Genomic DNA, 19,324 nt, shown 5'->3' with positions numbered 1-19,324 from the left:
TGAACAGGAATGTATCTTTCTTTTTTTTTAAGGTAAAAAAAAAAAAAAGAGAGAGAGAACTGGAGTAATTTGACCGATTTTAAAGATTACCAGTAACAATATTAAGTCACAAAGGAATTAAACCCGTAGGGGCCAATATACAGTTTTTAACGATCGACAGTTACATTGTTTACTAAAAATCGCATCACTTTATCATCTTTCATTGTATGAAAACACTAATGCCAGACATCAATGAGTCACATAAACTATTAATAATGCACTTAAATGAACTGAAGTGGGGAATATAAACAAAAGTATCTATGGCAGTTAATTCCTAGATTGCTGGCTGATTTCTCTCACAATACCCACTCAAATCAATTTTAGAAAGAAATTTTTTAGCTCTCTATCACAGGCCATGTATTTAACCACATGATACTTTAAAAATAAACAGGGTGCTTATGTGTCATTATTCACAGTGTGTGGCAGAAATCCAAATCAAGAGGGGGAAGAGCTAGGAAGAAATACTCATATAAAAAGAATAATCTATTGTGAGGTAATACATGCTATCTTTCCAAAAAGGTACTAGCATAACACTGGAGACAGAGATAATGGGAAGAAAGAATGGGCTTTGGATTTAGGAAGGTTAGATAAAAAAAGACACAGAGCTGTTCTTCCTGAATCAGGACCTTTTCACAGCCCAACTTACCTTTTGTCAAATTCTTAGGTCAAATGTTATGGGAATGAAAAATAATCCTCAAAATCAGTAATGTATGGAGGATAGAATAAGTACAGAGAACAATCAGCTGAGAGAAAGCTAATTTTGTTGTAATGTTTAGCCGCTGGAGAAGAGGAAAGCTTTTATTAAAAAACAACAGTTAATATAAATTATAGGACAAAAATAAGCTTTGTTCATCATTGTTAATTTTACTCATTATTGTGTCAATTCCATCTACTGCTGGTAATGCATTACTCCATTAAAAATGCATTCTTAACCATACCAGATTATCTTTACTGCAAAATTAAAATTATAATATGGTCTCCTGTGGTTTTCAGAGAGAATTTCTAGAAGAACACACTTCATATTAATGTTCTCTAGATTAAGGAAAAAAAATGTGTATATATATATACACACACATATATATTAGAGATTCATATTCTCCACTTCATAAAAAAGAAAAAATCACATACGTTTGTAGATATATTCACGTTGTCATAGTCCCACACTTGCATGAAGGAAATATATATGCATTTATACAATTTTGCCTTTTAATATTATTTTTGCCCTTATTATTTCAAAGACCTTAGGTGTCAGTCCTCTCCCGTACTCTCTATTTTAAGTGGAAAACATTCACCTCCATCCTTGTGTTTATTGTCATAATTTTTTTTTCTATAGTTTCTCCTTAAGAGAATAAGGAGGAAGAGAAGGAGGAGGAGGTGAAAGTAAAAGAGGATATAGAAATAGAAAACTTGAACAATTTTTACTCTCTGATTTCTGACTATCTAAAATATATAAAAGGTAGTATTGTAGAGTGCAGTTTATAGAGGTATTTTGGAAATACGTTCATTAAGATTTTATTTAATTTATATGAGCAATAGTTAAAATTTTATACTCTGGACTTTTAACAGATAAATCACAATGCTTAAGAAGAAAGGCCACAATATGTTTGTACCTTTGAAAATAACTTCTATGATACTTATGCAAATATGTTATCCTATATGGAGAAAACTAATAAAGCACATATCATTTTTTAAAAGAGAACAGGAAGGTATCTTAATAGACATCTGTCTAAAGAGTTAAATCACTCACCTAACCTTGAGTCAGCTACTCTTGAGGATCAAGCTACTTCAATTTTAAAGACTATTACTCTGCTTTCCTAATCTATAGTTGTTTCCTATTCAATTGCCAGAACACTGAAGTCAAGGAATCTTGAGTATTTCCACTCCGTTTTGAGACAAATTTAACCTTGCATCTCCTCCAACATCTAAAAGGTGGCCTATAACCTAATTGGAAATTCTTGCATAGAGGAATTGCCTTTAAATAGTAATGAGTGGAGTATCTTTTTTTTTCCTTCCTTGAACAGCGGTAGAGTGTTAACAAGAATGGTTTCACTTTATTTTCCCAAAATTTGTGCTAAGTGCTAATCAGATCACAAGTTTACTTGATAAAATCAAGCTGAAGGGGAAAACTTACAAAAACAAAAAACAAAAAAACAAGAGCAGTCTAACTAGTGAATAAATAGCCTTAACATTAAAATTATTAGTTTTATAATGTGTATATAAAGAATATTCACTTTTTCCATGAATCACAGTTGCCAGAGCCTTACCTCTCTAAGGGAGAGTAGACAACACAGTCTAATTAATTCCGTAGCTAGTCAAGGTAAAAACTGTCAGACTATAGGTAGTACACTAATTTTATGTTACTTTTAAAGACAGTAAGAAGCTTTAAAAGACAAAAAGGAACTTTTCGTTGTGTTGTTGATTACATCAGGAATATGTGGATAGAATATTTTCACTATTTTTAGTTTGTTGTTAAGTGTTTCTTCCCTGACTGCCAAGGTAGGCGCAGAAAACACCTTTTAACGCTTGGAATACTGCCATTTCCTGTAAATGTAGCCACATGTCGGTGTGAGGTCTAAAGGTTTGTTTCTTTTACATTTTGATGGCTTACATTACACAAGTCAGACTAAATTGAACAGAAAAGCAAAGGAAGAGGAGGAACTTTTGGGTGCCTTCTCTCCTGCCTGTGAAGCAGAGACTGTTGGCGCTCCCCCCAAGTGCCTTTGATCCTCAGTTAACATCTACGAAGAATAGTGTGTCTAGTTAGATGGAGAAAGGGCATAGTTTCCCCAAACATTCTTCTTTCTTATCCACCTTTCCTTCATATTATTCATGATCCTTACTGCTACCTACAAATCCCTCATTTTTCAATGATTTGAAAGACTCTGGGTATTGCTCCTTGAAATTACAATGCCTACTGCATCATTACTCACCAACCCACAGGAAAAAAAACTGCTTCATCTGCTGAGATGGTCTTGGCAAGCATGGTAGGGTAGCAGAAGTCATAGATTCTCAGAGAGTATCATCACGCCTGCTGTTCCATCCAGCTTAACTAAATACCACCTGGTTCTCAATGCTCACCATGCTTTCACTTTTACTTTTATTTCTTCTTTTCTGAATAGTCAGCACTATGCCATTCACCTGGAAATTACTTGCTCATTTTCAAGTCTCCTCTTCTGGAAAATGGGAAATCTGTGCTAAGTCTTCCAGTTATACTTAGTTTCTCCTTTCTCATTTCATATTGAATGTAAATATTGCAATATATACTATTGCTAAACATACTTACTATAAATAAATATATTGCATATAGTGACTGTGCCAGTTTGGATATATTATGTCCCCCAAAACGCCATGTTCTTTGAGCAATTTTGTGAGGGCAGACATATTAGTGTTGATTAGGTTGGAACCTATTGATTGAGTGTTTCCATGGAGATATGACTCAATCAACTGTGGGCAAGACCTTTGATTAAATAATTTCCATGGAGGTGTTACCCCACCCATTCAGGGTGGGTCTTGATTGAATCACTGAAGCCAAGTAAAGGAGCTGAAAAACAGAAGGAACTCAGTGTGCTGCAGCTGAGATAGACATTTTGAAGATGGCCATTGAGAGCTGACTCTGACATTTTGGAGAATGCCATTTTGAAATGCAACCTGGGAGCAAGCAGACGCCAGCCACATGCCTTCCCAGCTAACAGAGGTTTTCCAGATACCAATGGCCTTTCTCCAGTGAAGGTACCCTATTGTTGATGCCTTACCTTGGACACTTAATGGCTTACAGACTGTAACTTTGAAACCAAATAAATCCTTTTTATAAAAGCCAATCCATTTCTGGTGTTTTGCATAACAGCAACGTTAGCAAACCAGAACAGTCACTATACTCAAATATATAGTGTCACTAAATATGCTTACACTTTTTATTTATTGATGACCTAAAATATGCCAGGCACTGTTTTAAGAACTCTGGTTTGTTATCTTGTCTTTGAATCTTAGTATCCCTAGGATCTAGCATTGAGCATGACACCTAAAATATGCTCAGGAAATAACTGCAGAATTAACAAAAACAGATTGGGTCATTAGGACCCTTGTTTGGCTTCTAGAAATGGTTTCTTCTTGTCTGCATAGGATTCAATCATTCTTGCCCTTTTCTCATTATTAGATTCAAGCTTCTTGAAAGATGGGATTTTTAACATTGAATTTATGATCATCCAGTAAAACTGTTATTTTAGTTTTCTTTTATTTGGGAATGTTATGTGTTGTTTTACCTCTTCTTACTTTTTATTTTATTACTGATTCCTAAGTGGGTATAAATAGATACCAGAGAGGAAAAGAATTACTCTACCAGAGTGTTTTCCTGATTTATATTATAATTATTATCTCAGATAGAGATATTCTTCTAAGAGAAGGGACAAATATTTTCTCACCAAGACTCAACTTACCAAAGCAAATGGTCTACAATTAACCTCTAGTAATGGGAGGGGAAGCTATTATTTCAGATGCATTGATAATTAAACTTCAATATCTCATGGAATTCTTTTGTAGTACTCTTAACTACTAATTTACATTTGCTTTAGTTTAATACTAAAATATACCTTTTAGGTAGGTCAGAATCCAATGGTAGGTTATGCAACCACTCTAAAATTAAAGCCTTGCTGCAGATAATTCAAAACTGATAAATGATAGCTAAATTGCTCTCATTCATCATATCTAAAGCCCTGATATATTCAAATATCATGTGGAGGCTATGAATTTCAGAACAAAATCATAGTTATAGAGGAATATTCCACTTCTGTGGTTATCAGTTTAATTGTGACAGTAATTGTGTATTGTTCTTGATTTCAGAGTCTGATGAAGTGCCAAAATGTGTGTGTTTTGTGTGTGTATATGTATTGTGTGTGTATTTGTCCACAGGTAGGGGAGACTGCTCATAGGTGGTCTTTCACAATAACATTCCTTACCTTATGGTTCTCTTACGTCTTGCAACTTTTTCTGCTTCTGTACCGTATTGCGGAACTCTCAATTTTTCTGAGATCCTGTTTGCTTTGATTATACTCTGTATGCCTTTGTCCTCCTTGACTACCAACAATAAGACACACTCGGATTCTCACTACTCAACCCTTTCTTCTCTTTACCCTCTACCCAGGAATGCCCTTGTCTCTAATCTACTTATCCCAAACCAACCTGCTTTTCCCAGAAAGCTGCTTTTTTGTTTTGTTTTGTTTTGTTTTTTCCCTGTTCCCTCTCTTCACACCCTATAGGTCCACCTATAAGTTTAGGTTTTTGGTAAAATAAGTGATGACAACTTGCAGTCAATTTTTGTCTGCATAGAGAAACAACAGGAGAAAATTTAAACAGAAAAATTAACTAATATTTCAAAACATTATTCATCCTCAATTAAAAGGGAAACTGGACATTAAACTTTATTTTCTAAAGCCTTGTTTCTATCATGCTGGTTTCTGTTCCACATGCCACACAATTAATCAATGTACCTCAGTTACCAGAATTTTAAAAATGTGGGAGATTAGCTGTTGAGATAAAGGGGAAACAGTAAAACAACAATGAGCCCCAATGCTTCTTTTCCTTTTAAGCTCTAGAACATCAATTATAGGGTGGTGATTTGAGCTATGTACCCCAGAAAAGCAAGTTCTTAATCTTAATTCATTCCTGTGGGTGTGAATCCATTGTCTGCAGGACCCTGTGATGAGGTTACTTCAGTTAAGGTGTGACCTAACTCAACCAGGATGAAGCTTAGTCCTGTTACTGGAGTCCTTTGTAAGCAGAATAAAATTCAGACAGAGAGAGGGTAACCACAGGAAGCAAGAAGCTGAAGGTCAATGGAACCCAGAAGAGCAGGGAGAGGCCAGGAGAGGCTGCCCTGTGCATTGCCATGTGACAGAGGAGCCCAGGACCAAGGCTCAGTAGCAGCCAGCCCCAGAAGCCAGTCTCTAGGAAGAAAGCATCACCCTATTGATGACTTGATTTAGAATTTCCTAGCCTCAAAACTGAGTTAATAAAATCCCATCATTTAATCCAACCAATTGCATGGTATTTGCTTGAACAGTCAAGGAAACTAAAGCATACAGGAAATATTAGTCAGATATGTAGTAGCTGTATTCAACAAAAGCGTCTCAAAAATATACCAGTCCCATTGCAATTTTTACTAATAACAAAATTACTTATTTCCCAACTTATGGTTTTAACTTCTATTTTTTACAGTTTATTCTCAGTTTAGCACTTAACTTAAACCATGTTAAAGCATGAATATTACAGAGATAGGCTGCAAGTGAAAAAGGAAGTTAAGTTCTGTCCTGCAAATAAAAATATAGCAATATTTTTTACTAATGTCTAATATAATTATTTAAAATGCCATGTGATTTAACTTAACTTCATGTGCTAAATTCTAGAAAGAGGGAGTTTGTTCCAAAATCTGGACGGATACATGTATTCCAAATTTTATCACAAATGTACCTGATAAAATATATATGGATTGGTGAAAAATACCAATCATTCCCAGCAAAATAACTCCAAATATATTCTAGAAAACAAGGGACAATAGATGAGTGAGATAATCTTATTTAACAATTGGCATATTAATTTATTGGATAAGATGCAAATGAATGACTAAAATGACTTAAAAATTTTTTAAATCAGGTTTTAGAACAATTGAAACTGCATAGAGTAGTCATTGTGAAGTCTATCTGTACTCCGAGCCAAGGATGGGGCACTTACTATGTATAAACTTACTGGGTTACGGCACTTACTGTATGTAGCAATCTTCTCGTTTTCAAAAGGGGTATGAATGTTTGCTGTTATTATCTTAACCAAACTAAGAATGGTCTACATAAAAAAGAAAAGATTCAGTATTACAGAGCATTTCCATAAATAAAAGGAGATATCACTGATCGTAAGCCATCCTCACTCTGCCCATTTGGAGTGGGCAGCAATTAAATCCTTAAAAGGATCATGACTCCATTGCTCTTTGGTTAGAATGGCCCATGAGTTTAGACATCTTGCGTCTCATGTACGTGTCTCAATTCCTCTGGTTCTGCCCCTCTTCCCCCACTCCCAACACAATTGTTGAGCTTCTGCTGAAAAGAAATAGTTTTATTTTGGAAGTTATGAGTGAGTGAGTGCAAAACAACTTTCTAAGTCATTAAGTCATGGTGTCAGAAATACTTTCCCAATTAAGAATCTTCCACTTCACCACAATGAGATATCATCTCATACCTACTAGGATGGCCATTAACAATAAAACAGAAAATTACAAGTGCTGGAGAGGATGTGGAGAAAGAGGCACACTTATTCATTGTTGGTGGGAATGCAGAATGGTGCAACCACTCTGGAAGGCAGTGTGGTGGTTCCTCAGGAAGCTAGGTATAGAATTGCCATTTGATCAGAAATTCCATTGCTAGGTATATACCCAGAGGATCTGAAAGCTAAGACACAAATGGACATTTGTAATCTGATGTTTATGGCAGCATTATTCACAATTGCCAAGAGATGGAAACAGCCCAAATGTCCATCAATGGATGAGTGGATAAACAAAGTGTGGTATATAGAATATTATGTAGCTGTTAAGACAGAACAAAGTCATGGAACATATAATAATGTGGATGAAACTTGAGGAGGTTACGTTGAGCGAAGTTAGCCAGAAACAAAAGGACAAATACTGTATGGTCTCCCTGACATGAACTAACATTAACGAGCAAAATTTGAGAGTCAAAAGCTAAGAACACAGGTGTATCAGGAGATAGAAAGAGGGTAGAGATCGGGCATTTGATGCTGAAGGAGTATAGAATGTTCAACAGGATTGATTGTATAGATCCAGAAATGGATAGCATAATACTATGTGATGGTTGCACAATATTGTAAGTACACTGAACATAGATGTCTGTGCATAAAGCTGAAAGAGGAGTTTGAGGGGCAAGTATGACACCAGAAGGAAAGATAGGTGATAAAGATGGGAACTGTATAACTTAGTGAAACCTGGAGTGGTCAATGATGGTAACTAAATGTACAAATATGAAAATGTTGTTACATGTGGTAAAACAAATGAATGTCAACCTTGCAAGGTGTTGAAAAAGGGATGGTATAGGGGAAAAATATAATCAAAGTTGGAGTCTAGTTAACAATAGCATTGTAACATGCTTCCATTAAATCTGACAAAGGCAATATACCAAAGCTAAATGTCTGTGAGAGGGGGATATAAGGGAGGGGTATGGGATTCTTGGTTGTGGAGTTGTTGTCAGACATTATTATTATATTGTACTGCATGGTATTTTAATTTTTTTATCTTTTTTATTATTCTTTAAAAAATGTTTTTGAAGTAATGAATATGTTCAAGTGCTGACTGTGGTGAGGAATGCACAATTATATTGTGATACTGTGAACAATTGATTGTATACTGTGGGTGACTGTATGGTATGTGAATACAGTGCTGTAAAATTGCAGGGAAACATAAACAGAGGGATACAAGTGTTGGAGAAAACATGGAGAGACGGATGTACCTATTTACTATTGCTGGGGAAGTAAAATGGTAGAGCCTATCTGAAGGACAGTGTAGTAGTTCCACAAGAAGCTAAGTATGTGGTTGCTATAAGGTCCTACAACCTCATTATGGTGTACATACTTGGCAGATCTGAGAGCAGGGACATGAATGGACATTTGCACACTGGTGTTTGTGGTGTTAGTATTCATGATTTGCAATGGAAGGAGGTGGCCTAAGGGTACATCGACTGATGAACAGAATGGGGAACTGTGATGTATGCATACAATAGAATGTTGAGCAGCTGCAAGAAGAAATGAAGCTGTGAGACACTCAGCCAGGTAAATGGAGCTTGAGGACAGCATTTTGAGTGAAGTACAACAGAAACAAAAAGACAAACATTATAATGCCTCACTAATATTGACTAACTATAATGTGTAACTCTGAGAATTGAATCTTAGAGCATGGCTTATCAGGGGAATGCTTATTTTGAGGGTCCCTAGATTGTAAGCTCTTAGAGCAATCACATCTATTCCTGATTTGTAACAGTTATCTCTAAGTTATGAAATGCTGAAAAAAAAAAAAAGAATCTTCCACTTCATCCTGTGAAGGGGAAAATTTGGGAATTGTATATCATTCTGTACATTCTCCCTTAACATCAAATAAGAAACAGCAGAAGCATGCTGTTGAACCAACAGTGTGCAGCTTGCCTCACCAAGATCTGGAGGGGTTGTTTATGTTCACTTTCCCTTGTCCTCTTCCTTCCAAATAGACAGTCATTAAAACCTGTGCGGCTATCACCTCTCCGCAAATGAAAATGTTCTTTGCTGACTGTGAGAAACGCCTCCAGACTCCCTTGCTCTGCCTGAGTCCAGTGCTCAGATAGCTTAGAAAAGAAACTATGCAGTAGAACCAGGATTGGTGTGGTTCCCTGGACTGGAATGCAAAATTTGCATCTTGAACTCCGGAAGTCAACATTCATGAACCCTTGAATGATTCAGGCTCACTGCAGTTCATGGTGGATAAGCGCTTCTGTTAAAAAGAGTACTGGAAAATATTGTTCCTTGGTTTAATGAGTTTTAAAAGCAATTGTGTTATTTGCTCTATCAGATCATGCTACTAGTTTTATAAAACTTTTTGCAAAAATGGGAAGGAATAAAAGAAGTAAACAATGGTGAGTCATAAATAAGAAAATGTAACTGAGGTATTAGGCAGGGTGTTAGAAATTAGATCCCAATAACATTAATGGGAAACATACCAACATATTACTTCTGTATGGGAGAATGTCCTTTGCCATGTTTGGAATTATTTCAAAATTTGGAGGCAAACATTTCAAGCACTTGAGGTCTGTTTTTATTTTGCTAAAATGTTACTTTTACTTCCAAAAATTAGTCATTCTAAAAAAACACTCATCTGTTTCTACTTAAAAAAGTAAAATTTTGATCAAATGAAGATACACATAAATTAATTAAATATACCATTTATATCATCATCTCATCTTGGAATGTACATATTTCACTTTAGAGAAAGTTGGGTGAAAACTGCATTAAATCAACTAAAATAAATGACTGCTGTTAAGAATACATTTCACATTTTACCCTCAGAATAATACAGTTGCTATACCATTTTGGTTGTAGTGAGGTGGTTTATATAACTCACATGAAGACTGCCTGGCTCCCAAGGGCCAACTTCAGGTCTGGTTTCTCTTTTGTGGAAGGAGAAGTAGTAAAAAATTTACAGAATGAGGGACATTTCAAGTACCAGTCGTCAAACAAGCTAATCTGAACTTAAACAACAATACTCCTTGTATAAAGCAGTTTTATGTTCAGAGATTATTTTTTTAGGAAATCTTATTTACATCTAATGTTGAACCCTCAGAATATAACTTAAACTCCATTTGTCTTATTTACATATTTGCAAATCTCTACATTTACTCTTGTCCCTTGTTCAGATCTTTTTCAAATATTTTTTTGCTTACATTCTTAAATCCACTCACTGGAATATTATTTTTGACTCAGGTACAGAACAATCAATATTTAATCAATCATCAAATATTTGCTCAAGTCCAGCTTGTGCCACTAGGAATATGAAGAAAGAAAACAAAATCAGGGGAGGCTTTTAGAGAAAAGGGAGACTTGGGTAAAGAAGGTGAATAGAAGTGGAAAGACAGAAGAAAAAGGAAGTGCACTAGGCACCACATGCAACTTTCAGCCTTGAACATACTTTTAATCTCTTAATGTTAAGAGGTGTTAAAACATTTTAATGTTAAAATATTAAATCTTCTCATTTAATCTCAAATGATAGTATTATTATGTCAATCTTCCAAATGAAGAAATGAGCAAATGAGAGAGGTTAAGTAACTGACAAGCCCTTTATCAAAATCCGAAATTTGCACCTTGTTTATTTCAAGAGCCTTTCTAAAACATCTGCTGATACAATCAAGTAAACATTTCTTAGCAAGCCAGATGAGGTCCTTCCTTATCTTTCTCTGCCTAGAGATTCACATTCTTCTGTTGCCACTTTTGCACACACTCTTTCATTGCAAACATACCTAACTAACTGCAGTGACAAGCGGGCTGATGTTCCTTTGGCAACTTTATGATACCCACTGCCCTGAATGTCCTTAGCTGCCTTGTAAGCCACCTTCAAGGTGGGTCTGAAATTTCTCCTCCTCTGTGAAGCCATTTTCTCCCTTGCACATCCAAAATCAGATGTGTGCATTCTCAACTGGGTCTACCTCTGTCAGCAGTACATATCATGTTAAATTGTAATTATTTTCATGATCCTATTGCTTCTCCTATGAGTGAGTCCCTTAAAGGAAGATCCTTTGTTTTACTCACCTTAATACCCCTAGTGCAAAACCTAGCATCTGCTTAGCATCTGGTATATAATAGATACTCAGTAAATATTTAGTATAAAAGTGAATGATCAATGCATGAGATAAGACATTTCCAAAACTATGTAAAAAGGACTTGATGAGAGGAATATTTATACCTGACGCTCCTCCAAGAGCAAATTTAGATTTCATACATGAACTGTTTATTCTGTGCTCTAGGAAAATCACTACTACTAATTCTCAAGAAGGTAAATATAACAACGGCTTTTCAGTCTTATTTTTGTTCCCCAAATCCATGCCCAAGATGACCAAATTGGAACTTTTGCTTGAATAACATCTCTAATGGGTTGAGACTCCCATAAATTCTGTCCATATTGTTTATGATACACAAGTGCTCTGTGAATATGTAATAAACAGTACTTATGGTAATACAACGTCTTAAGTAGAGAGGATGCCAAACATTTCTCCTTCACTTTGCTAGATGCGACTGTAGCAATAAATGACTTGGAGACTCATCACACTTTGAACTCTCCACATTCCTCAGCCCACCCTTCAAGCATTGATACAGGTTCCATGGACTTAATGAATTTTTTTTTTTAAAAAAAAGGTTTGCTTGCTTTTCATCACAAGATGTTAGATTTTTTATGCCATTGGCTTTTCATGTGCATAGAAGGAAATTAAACTAGACATTCACCACTTCTGAGTTTCTCAGAACCACAGTTTGGTGCCCAGGTTGCTCATATTTTTAAATGAATTACATCCCAACTGCTGAAAAGTAAAGGGTTCCCTGGGGACAAGTGGGGGGAAATTGCAAGCTTCTCCCTGAATTCCCCAGTGGTACTCCCATTTACTGTGGTCAGCATGAAATAGACGGACCACAGAAAATAAAGTATTTCCTTTATTATTTGGGTATTTTCACCCACTTCCCAGGAGGCCTTGCCAATCTGGGTAAGTATCCTCTCTGTCAGGGATAGCCAGAGCCCAAAGAACCCAGATGCTTCCAAGAAGCTGTTACCCTTTGCTTAACTCAAGCACCGATGTAGAGACTCAATCTTTCTTTGGATAACCCAGGGAGTCTCCAGTTTTCTCTCTGCAAGCATGAATCAGAAAACAAGTGCTGCTAAAAGGATGGCAAACTCCATTATACACTGCATACTATATATGAGACATAATTTTTAGAATATAGGTAAAACAGGGAAATGGTAGTAATTTAAAGTCTCGCAATTCCCTGCAGTCTCTCCAGGATGCTTCTCTACTGCCCCTGAGAGTGCAGAATTAATGGTATTTCCTCTGGGAGGGCCCTTACACCCTGAGAGTCTCTGAGCCTGCAGCATCTCCCTGGTTTTTCTATGTCCTCAGCATAAGACCCACAGCCATTATTCTGCTGAAATTCTTTTTCCCCGGTCACTCTCCAATCTGATTATATGTGGCATCCATATTCCTCACTATTTTTATATTAGCAGAGTAGTCTCAAAGATTTATTTTTTCCCTGAAATGATCAATGAATCTGACTCTTAAATAGAAGGACATTAGCTGTACAAAAGAGGTATGGAGAGGAGCTTTTTTCCCCCCTCTCATTTTCCCTGCTCTTGCACAGAGACTAACCAGTTTTGGGTCCATTTTTGTCCCCCCCCCCCACACACACACACACACAGCCAGGAGAACCTGAAATTTCAGAGCTCAGCCTCTACATTAGGTTATAGAGACCAGCACATTAGACTAGGCTTTCTCTCCCCAGGGAAACCCATCTCATTTTGTCCAGTTGGTACCACACCCCATAAAGCCTTCCATTAATTCTCCAGACACTTCAGATGGGATTACCAGAGAAACTTCGTCCAAACAACTCTTACAAACTCTTACAAAGCAATGCTGTAAGAGTGGAAACAGGGAGGATAAGGTCACAGATTCCTGGTTTGCTCCAGCCAGGCAATGCACAAGTGTCAGTCTGCTCTGTGTGTAAACATTGGCAGGTCTGGGTCTTGCAGAGGACCAATTATTCCTGCAGAGGAGTAATGCTGAATATTTTTTGCTTCCTTTGTAAAAAATTTCTCTGTCCTTTAAGGGTATTTTATATATTTATATGTTACATTCATTTAGACAAAGTCCTTGAAGAAAGAGGCTTTCTTTGTGTGTTCCATGCAGTGCCCAGCACTCAGCAGTCAATTACAGTATTGATAGATGACAATGATTCTCTCCTGATGTGGGATTGAGATTGTTTTTAGAGTTCATTTCCTGGAAGCATTTATTTACTTATTTATTTATTTTACAAACAACAGATCCTTTCTGAGTTTCAAAATAAGCAGTCCGTAAGTCCACAGTGATGATAATAATTTCTCTTGGTTCTCCCCAAACATTTATATATATTGCTTATTTACTTTTCTTGTTTTTTATATCTGCATTACCAGTAATTATTCTTGAAAGACAGTAAAGACCAGTAAAGACTCAAGTATTATGCCTATCATTTTTATTTGGTGATACTCTTTGAAATAAATTTTCCATGGTTGCCTCTTATATTATTAGGCTGAAATTTTATCCTAGAATAACTTTCAATTCACAATAGAAACTGGAAATGTATCTTCTCTTTTACAACCTGGTATCAAAGGCTAGCAGAGGTCCAGCTTTAACCAGCTTCTGCCTCTATGAATACGTGCTTGGGTTATAGTATTGGACTATGCACTTGTATTAGTTTCCTTTGATTGCTGTAACAAACCACCCCAAACTTAGTGGCTCAAAACAACAAAAATCGAATCTCTCATACTCCTGGAAGCCAGAAGTCCAATATCAGCATCACTGGACTAAAATCATGGTGTCAACAAGGCCAACGTCCCTCAGGAAGCTCTAGGAAAAATCCATGCATTGCCTCTTCCAGCTTCGGTAGCTGTTGGCAAAATCTCTGTGCTGGTTCACCAGCCTTCTCTTTTTTTGTGTGTCAAATCTCTGCCTCTCTCTTATAAGGGCACTTGTGATGGCATTTGCAGCACACCTAGATCATCCAGGATAATCTTCCCATCTCAATATCCTTAACTTAATCACACCTGCGAAGACCCTTTCTCCAAATCAGGCAACATTTACAGATTCCAAGGTTTAGGAGCTGATACGTTTGGGGAGTATTCAGCATACTCCCAATGCAAAACAAACAAACAGACAACAAGAACAATAAAACAGTAAAAACTGAAAGTAAACAGTGAAAACCAAAATCCCCTTGGGAGGGTGAAATTGGCTGCATCAATGGAAGGTAGGTGTGTCCGTGACAATAGGAAGCAATGCCTGTGATTCTGGCAACAGCTGTGTGAGCATCCATCAGCAGGAAAGATTTCTCATCTGGACGTCACACAAGATAAGCTTCAACACAGATACTGGCTGGCCGCAGCAACTGTCTGTAGACAGCAGTAGCCATAATTAGATTGGACTTTGGCAATGGTGCCTCCCTTGCTGGACAGTGGCAAATGTGCAGTTGATACATATAAGTGGAATAGGTTCTAATGCAGACTTTAGAACCGGGAGAGATATCACCACAGCAGTTCAGAGGGAGCGTGGAAAAATAGCAAATGCAATAGAGAAAAGAAGAGGACTAGCTTGAGGAGTACAAAAGAGATCTTCCAAAGACACATTCCCTAGGGAGTTCTAAAATTATTTGAAAGAATTTTGAAGAAACCTAGAACCTCCATTGGATTAGGATTACAGCTCCCCAAATACTATTTTATACTATGTTCACTCACAGATGTTTCAGTTTGGGAAACACAAGTTACAAAATTTTGTTCTGTTTCTTTGTTTCTACAGAATTTATTATCTATGTAACCACATTCTTAAGATGTCTACCTGGCTTACTCACAATTCAAGATGTCTTTAGCATAAAGAACTTAGATTAATTCATGGTGCTGTCATGTTCTAAATCAAGAAAGCTTCCCCATGGGCAACCCATTAGCTTGGTGGTGACATCGCCACATGAAAGATTTCTCAGGTAAATTTGATTTTCTCAGAAGGAAATTTAAGAGACTCCTCCATGAGCTGTCAGCATGTCCACACACTCTGCTGTGCTCCAAGTATCATTTCCCTGTATGTGGACTCTGCTGAGTATTTGGCATTATCTTTTCTTGTTCATCCTGGACACCCGTGACCCTCTGGACATTTTCAGAATAAGCCACAGAGGTTCCCTTGTGATTTAGTCATCAATTCAACATTCTTGAAGAGCTCACAGAAAATGCCTCAAGGTTCCCCAATTAAAAAAAAAAAAAAAAAATCTGTTCTTCACATTTTAAGTTCTCTTATGTAGCACGATACTTTCTGCAAAATAAGAACTCCAACCCAAGAGTGAGAACATTACCTTTGAATTTTTATCTCCAGGAGCTCCATGTAATAGGTGTTCAGTAAATATTTTTATTCAGAAAATCCTCAATTCAGTTTTTCATTTCCCCAAAGATAGAGATATTTGTCACCTTGGGCAAAATTTTTCAAATGTTTACTGTCAATTCTAATCACTATTTAATCTTAGATACTAACATAAACTTCTCTCACACAAGCTGCTAAACTCTCTTTTGTAAACCTCCTTTTCTTAATGTAGAAATGGCCCTCTATTTTTTTTTTCCTCTATGGAGATGGTGCCAAGAAAAACAGATCAAATGTGACTTCTCAGGGTTGAAGCAGGTTAGCCAAGACCAGTATACTAAAATAATACTGGAAACTAATTTAGAGAGGTATGGCAAGGGGCCAACTACTCAAATAGGAGAAATAAAAGTACAAGTGAGCTAATGTGAAAGGCTGGAGTAGGGTCAAGATTGAAAAGAGAGAACAATACAGCTGGGAAGGGGGTAGCACTAAGATTTGGAGCTAGAGAATTCCAGTGTCTGATGGACATCAAGATGTCTCATCTTCACCAAAGAAGCAGGGCATGTGCAGCATATCTGGTCTTAAAACTCAGATCCCCATAGCCAGTTTGTGCTATTAACCAGTTCCTGCTTATTATGACTAAATAATTTGACCACTGTAAAACTAAGCTTTGCTACCTCTGATTAAAAAGGGAGACAAAGTTTTTCTTTGATGGTGCTAGCCCCACAGACAAGCATACTTAGTATTTCCTCTCTCATTTTATAATTTTTTTTTAAATAGATGATTGTACAGAATTAAAATAGTTTCCCTCACCAAAAGACAATATAGTTTTAGGTTTCATTTGCTTTCATGGGTGAAATTCAGGTTAATGATTTAAGAGATGGTGGATACAAGTAAGGTTTGAATAATGTGCCCCTCAAAACAAATTGCCTGGTTTATTGTGGAAAATAACCTCCAAGAGGCCATAGATACATTATATAAGTATAGCATAATGCTGTCCTAAGTGTATCCTGAAGTGGCCAGGGCAAGAGTTCTTTGGCTTCCCCAAGTTTGTAGGCAGAATTAGGCTAAAAGTTGCTTAAACAACAATAGGGTAATATAGAAAGATTGCTGAAGATTCTGGAATCTATAAAGATAACGATGCTTTAGTATTCTAAAGGATGTACCTGAAAAGATGTTTTAAGACAAAAGATGTCAGGCAAGAAATACATGTCATGTAGCAAAATGTCAATTCCAAATGCAAATGTATGCAATAAAACTTGAAGTCTTCCAAGTGGTGTATATCAGTGGAGAGAAGGGATATGGTTTTAGTCATTGTCTGATAACTCTTGACTTTGGGTAAGCCTCATTAACTTGTTTAGATTTACCTTTACCATCTGTGATAAAAGCCAGATTCTCTTTCGTTGTTTACTTCAGAATAAGATTTTGTTTATAAATAAAACAGTAAGTGCTATAATTTTTTTAAAAGAAAGACATTTATAACTGAATTCAAGTTAATTTTAATTATTGCTATTATAAATGCCCTGAATTGAATGTATAATTCCTGATCTCAGGAAGCATAAATGCTAATACAGCATGATCTATCCATTTGCCTCCTCATTTATATATAGTGCTTTCTAGTGAAAAAAAAAAGTAATATTTGTATAAAAGTATTCAATCCCAGGACTTACCAAGCAGGGCAGGACAAACAGGCGCTCCATTATACAACGAATAAAGAAGTGTAATGGGGGTTGATGTTTTGATTAGTGTTATTAGCATGTGGAATTTTATATATTTTTTGATTGGTATATATAAAATCAATATTTTGAAATATTGTATTCTAGTCTTTCAATGAAATTCCATTTTGGGCATTATTAAATGCTTCCCTCAAATGTTCATAATTTTTGTAAATATCCACATTTTTATAAATTAAAAATCTATTATTAGTTTTCATAAAAATTAGAACGTAACATAATCTAAACATGGAAACTACCCATGTTACCTTAAAAAAGACTTTCTTTCAAAATATTTACCTTTGATCAATTTTTTTTCATAATGGTCTTGATATTGGCATGTTCAATGAAAGTTCCAGTTGTCTGTCAGTAAAAACACCATCTAGGTTTGAATGTGAAACCAGACCATACCAGTGTAAACCACATAGGTCTCTGCCATGCAGGTATTATGTTTCCTTATGGAACCACTTGGACTGCCAAAAGCCATTCAACATGAAACATATCCATACTAAGGCAGCCGAGCAAACCTGCAGAGGGTCATGGCAGGGTGTTAAGTGGAATTCCCAGCAATGAAAGGAAATCAGGCACAAAGCCAGGATTTTCCTTGTAGTCCACCCATGGGGCAACATCACCTTAAAGGACTGAAATTAATGTCTTTTAAATTTCAGTATTCTTTAACCCCTGCAGATAAAATTTTGCTCAATCTGTAAAGCTAAGAAAACTTAGGGAAAAATATGTGTGTATACACACACACACTAAATATATATATATACACACACACAGACACACATATAACATACACACACAGAGCTTCTAAATAACAAAGTAGCAGCTGACTGTAGGCTTGCTGAATTGGGATTATTGCCCTGACATTGAGTAATAATTTGACATTAGACACCATATACTTTTCACAAACAGAGACAAATTAGTTGCATTATATAGTTATGTATTTTATCGCTGTGAGTTTTCTGGTGGCCAAATATTACACTATTGAGCTTAGATGATTTCTCTTCCTGACTAAGGTTTATGCTACTCAGCATTCAAGACTTTCTACCAAATTGTTCTACTTGAACACTCTATGCTCATCTGCCACTATAACTCTAAATGTACTCAATCTTCCAGATAGAAACACCAAGCTGTCCCTGCATAATGCTAGCCCTATACTCTTAATGCTTTCCATCTGCCCATGATGCCATTCCCTCACTATCTAGAAAATTGTGATTCAATTAGACTCACATGTATTGATCCCCAGGCCATTACAGTGCTTGACTCATAGGTACTACACATTTGAGTTTGTAAATAAATGATGAAATGGCCATGCACAAATGTTTTCTTAAGTGCCATGGAGCAAAGAAATATCCAAAGGATATGATCTTTAACCTCACAGAAATATCAAGCTAGACAAGGAGACAATATTGTAAACAACTAGCTATTAGAAACACATGAAATAAGTTCCATAATTATAAAAGTGATATATCATGCTAACCTAAAAATGATGACTATTACTAGGAGCACAGGATAGGCTTTCTAACAAAGTAGCATTTGATTTCTCGGCATTTAATATAGGGAAAGGCACGCTAGGCTTCAGGAAACATCTGATGAATGCACTATGGTACAAAAGTGCAACAGGCCTATTGAGAATATTCAAAAGTAGGTTGATTGCAACTCCTTCATCAAAGTTCATTGCAATTTCCCTTCATCATGAAGATATTCTTAAAGTCCACACTTAGTCCATCCTCTCTGCACTCCCAGTGGATTATATTTATTTGGAGGTTGGATGTAGTATTGGCCAGGTTAGGGAAGTTGCATGGCACTAACATATTAACCCTGAAATCCCAGTGGCTTCACCCAACAAAAATTCATTTCTCACTTCAGCTCCATGACCATTTTAGGCTGGTAGGAGATTTGCTGTTCTTACTCTTTGCTGACTCC

The sequence above is a fragment of the Choloepus didactylus genome, chromosome 12 (genome assembly GCF_015220235.1).
Source record: "Choloepus didactylus isolate mChoDid1 chromosome 12, mChoDid1.pri, whole genome shotgun sequence".
Lineage (NCBI taxonomy): Eukaryota > Metazoa > Chordata > Mammalia > Pilosa > Megalonychidae > Choloepus > Choloepus didactylus.
This window is presented reverse-complemented; position numbering follows the sequence as displayed.